This window comes from Diabrotica virgifera, chromosome 7 (assembly GCF_917563875.1).
Source record: "Diabrotica virgifera virgifera chromosome 7, PGI_DIABVI_V3a".
NCBI classification, from domain to species: domain Eukaryota; kingdom Metazoa; phylum Arthropoda; class Insecta; order Coleoptera; family Chrysomelidae; genus Diabrotica; species Diabrotica virgifera.
Window position 1 is genome coordinate 89,252,962 of NC_065449.1, and position 4,535 is coordinate 89,257,496.

Below are 4,535 nucleotides of genomic sequence, written 5' to 3' on the forward strand. Positions count from 1 at the left end.
TTTTTTGAAAGTTCAACCGCGTTTATCTCGAAAACTGTGCATCCTACTAAAAAACTTGTAGAAATATTTTTTGCTTAAAATGACCCAAAAAATACAAAATATTGTTTTGTTTTGCCAAAAATCGCTGTTATTTGATTCCTCAAGTTCTTGGTCTATAACAATCTTATCGACATCCGGATCAACTGTTACCCAAAAAATTCGTGTTCTACGAGTCAAAATACATAAAAAAAATTTGGGTAAGTCCATCTGAATTAACGAGGCCGTTGTACCCCCCCTGGCGACAGGACTAGTAGGAATATCCAGTTAATAAAAACCTACTTGTAATTTTTAGAGTGTGCACTTACCCCCTTAGCAAAGAAGGGTTGTTGATTATTGTATATTTATATATTTGAATATGTAAGCTCATACAAGTACGTTGGTTTAATGTTGATATTTGGTATGGAACTATGGAACTAACAATATTAGACACTACTTATCTCAGGTTGTGTGTTGTATTTTTGATATTTGATTAGGTACATACTATTTTTTTTTATACGTATCTTTTATTATCTGGTTATGAGATTTGTCATATTGGAAAGATGGGGTGGTTCTTAATTAGATATTGGTTTACTTTATCAACATTTGTCACAGATATCCTAAATACTTTATAATAATTTATATCCTTATGCCCTACACAGTATGATTCTGGAATTAGTTTGGAATTCTGATGTATGTATGGATTTCTTCTTAAGAACTAGTCTGCCAATGCTCTGTAATGTGGGTTCCTAGGTAACCTAGTGAATGCGTGGGTTCGAAATTCAGCAACTGATCACTGCTATCCGATTTCGTAACCTATGTTTTCATAGCAGAGTACGCAGATGTTTATCCATCAAAATATTTCTGGTCAGGAAATGTTGGCCACATGTCCTGACCATCCTTGTGTAATTATTCCAGTTACATTTTTTAGCATTTGATAGGGAATATTTAGTTTATATTATGTCCCGTACTTTATAGGTAGTAGGTTCCTTTTAGTATTTGAGGTGTTTGGACAAATGAATTGCTTATTTTAGTAGATTCCCTCTTCTTTCCTGAGGCATTAGTTTTGTTGTTGAGATTCAGGAATATTTCCTGGATAATTCTATGTATGCGAGAACGTATGAATCTACAGTTTTATTCAAAATTGGTTGCTCGTTCCCGTCATATTATTTTTTTCTATCATTTATTATGGTGTCATAGAACTTGTAAGTTCACCATTTAGATTTTATTATTACAATTGGTACGTTATCTGTATTTCTTATTCCCATGCATCTATTGTAGCTACATGCTATAGCTAGTGAACAACAGCACGGACCAATTTTAGTTAGTCAACGACTTACTTTAGTCGATAGACCTAATTTAGTTTATTTAGTATTAGTGAGAATTGGTACACAAATCTTCCTGATCGTTCTTCTTTGGATATGCTCATATAAATCTGGTGTCCATTGATAGTCCGATTTTGGTCCGATTCCACATTTATTTTGATTAATGAGTTTTTGGATAACTTTGATATGCTTACTCTTTGTATTATTTGGCACTGGTGAGAATTGTTCCATAAATATTCCTGATTGTTCTGCTCTGGACATGCTATTATGAATCTGGTGTCCATTGGTAGTTCAATTTTGGATTAAGTGTTCGATTCGTCACTGATTTTAGTTTTGATTTCTTTTGTCTTACTTTAGTATATTTATTTGGGTTATGGTGCGAATTGACTCATACCTTTGCCTGGTTGTTCGTCCTTGGATATACCCTTTTTAAATTTGATGTCCATGGATAGTTCAATTTTGGATTTAGTGCCTGTTCGATATTTATTTATCATTACGAACTTTAGTATATTATTTAGCTTATGTTTTGGTTTACAGACAAAATGTCGATGACATTTTAATATGACTTCGAGTCATCTTTGGCGATTCATAGTTTTGGTGTAGTGATCATCCTTCTTTCCCTGATCCTTAATTTGTGGTTACTTGTAATCTTGCGGATCAACGTAGAATGATAGATTATTACCACTTGGTTATTAATATTTTGAATTAAAAAAAAATTTTTTTGCTTAAAATTTTTTTCTCCGAGTAGAAGAGGAATATAACATTCCGTTAATTTCTAATTATCTTTATAGTTATTTTATTTAAAATTTAATAACGGTTTGTCATTATGTCATTAAGTTATACTCAAAATCAATAAGATCTAATTAAAATAAATCTTTGACTGACGTCATACTTAACTAGTAGTTGGCACGAGTTCTTCAGTTGGTATTAGACACCATTCGCTGTCATGTAAGTTTGTTCTGTGAGGCTCCTCGTCTAACGACGGGAAATAATTGACACTTCGCTTGGTTAGCTAGAACGGAACGGCAGATGGTTGATCGGAAATTACGGGAATTTTAATACGGAGTTTCAAGCTTCTATAAGTATTTAGTGGAAAAATTAATAGTGTTGTTGTTTGGAAGAGCTAGGAGACAAAGTTTGGAAGATCCCGTAGAAATTGAAGTCACACCATCTGGTAATTTTTTTTACTTTTAAAAGGTTTGAGAAAAAAGAACGAATATGGCCGCCATCGTGTCATATTAAATTCCTATCGAATTTATTTCTGTACATTTATGAACCAAAGTTGTTATTTGAATTTAGTATCTTTAATTCTATCCATGGTTCGAAAATATACACTCAGATGAAGGATTATCTTGTCACATATCCTGTATCTATTTAATTTGTGGGGTTATGCTAACCTCATAAACTTCAATTCAAATTTTACAGATTACATTCATTATTATCTAAAGTCTACTAAATTGCGTGCATTTTAGCCACCTTAAATTTCGTTCCCATCATTTTTCCTAAATTTTACAACATATTACATTATCCCATATCATTTTTATTAATAAAAAATACCCTTTATAGAAATATTGCTTTCAGATACAAATCATATTCTGTATTAAATATTGAATTTAAAGTTAAATTCCAAATTATTGTGTCCGTAGTGTGAATCAAGGTCAAATCCATCAGTGTTTTTACTAATGATCTTTTTTGTTGTGCATTCTACAAAAAGATATCTCATTTCTTTTTCTTTTTTTTTTTCTCTTTTTGCCTTTCCGGAGATTTTACATTGAAAGTAAAACGGGAAATGTTTGTTTCAGCCGTTTGGGTGAAATTATAAAGTAACCAGTCCATCAGCTCCCCTAACAACCGGGAGCAACCGTTCTAGGCCAAGCCAGGTCACTTGGAGACCAGCCTGGAGAATCTCCTCCCACGTAGCGTTGAATTCTGCACTTCGCCCCGAAGGGCACCTTGAATAATTAGTACACGCTAGCACCATCCCTGTGCTAATTCTTCTACCAGGGATTTCGGTATCCATAACAAGGACACTTTTGGGAACCATAATATAGGGTTTGTTTTGGGGACACTTGGTACTTATTTGCAAGTGATTATTACTCTACCATCACAACACGTTAATATTTTTGTGTAATAATCAGGACATTTAGTTCAAACTAAGTTTTATAGTTTAATCACACATATTTTTGTTTCAAGATTTAGGTTGCATTTTTTTTTTCATATTATTATATCTATAATTTTTGATAGTGTTTCCCAAACCAGTAAACTCTCTGGTCAAGGAGGTTTGAGCTCAGATCATCTTTTCCCTCATATGAGATTCTCTTTACCTTTGTATTATATTACCTGAAATTTACTTGTACCATTTATTTATTTAATTAACTTTATATTTTTTTTGTTACTAACCTTGCTAGTCTCCACTTATCAATTTAAATTTATATATTTTATTCTTTATTGCTAATTTATTAACTTATATAACTTTAACGTACTTTAGCCAATCATTCTAATTAATTAAACTTATTTGCTTAACTTTTTACTTAAATTCATTTTTTTAACTTTTAATTATATCCCTGGACGCTATTCCCTTTGAATAGCTATCCATTTTACTTGTGATAAATTTTTAGTGACTACGCGTCGAAGCAACTGATTTTTATATATCAAGTAGACCGTAGATCACATTAAGGAGGCTGGTGCCTATTTAACTCTTTGAGAGTTTATATTATTGTTCATTCGTTTGTAGTTTAGCGTTGCTGTACGTATTTTAATCGTACAATTATTTGGTGAAGGTTGTTATTTAACCTAGTATATGTAAGTTGGGGGTATGCTTCCTAGAAAAGCTACTCCAATACTAATTTAATAGGTAATTATATTTATACTTAGATAGGTAATTATTTCCCATTGTCATTTTATAGTTACATAATTTGTATTTTTCTAACTCAGAGGTTGTCAAAAATCTAAGTAGTTATATTTAATAAATATTTATTTGTTTTTGTATACCAATTATTTTTTTTCCCATTTTTGAATTTAATTATTTAATATATTTAATATTTAACAGCAGTGTAAGATACCTGGAAGTTTGGTCTATCCAAACTTCTGGCGCCCATAATTCAGTCTATTGTATTTATCTCTTATATTCTTCTATTTTTATTATATTATTATATTTATTTAATCTATTTTCTGAGCATATATTCTTCTCTTAAT

General features: G+C 31.3%; 1 long non-coding RNA gene across 1 annotated transcript; it reads left to right on the forward strand.

Annotated features, from left to right (window-relative positions):
- The first annotated feature begins 358 nt into the window (after nt 1-358).
- On the forward strand, nt 359-4,328 carry LOC126888093 (uncharacterized). Its single transcript, XR_007699383.1, has 2 exons — nt 359-2,514; nt 3,143-4,328. It is a non-coding gene; the product is annotated as an uncharacterized LOC126888093 (long non-coding RNA).
- Nucleotides 4,329-4,535: the final 207 nt, after the last annotated feature.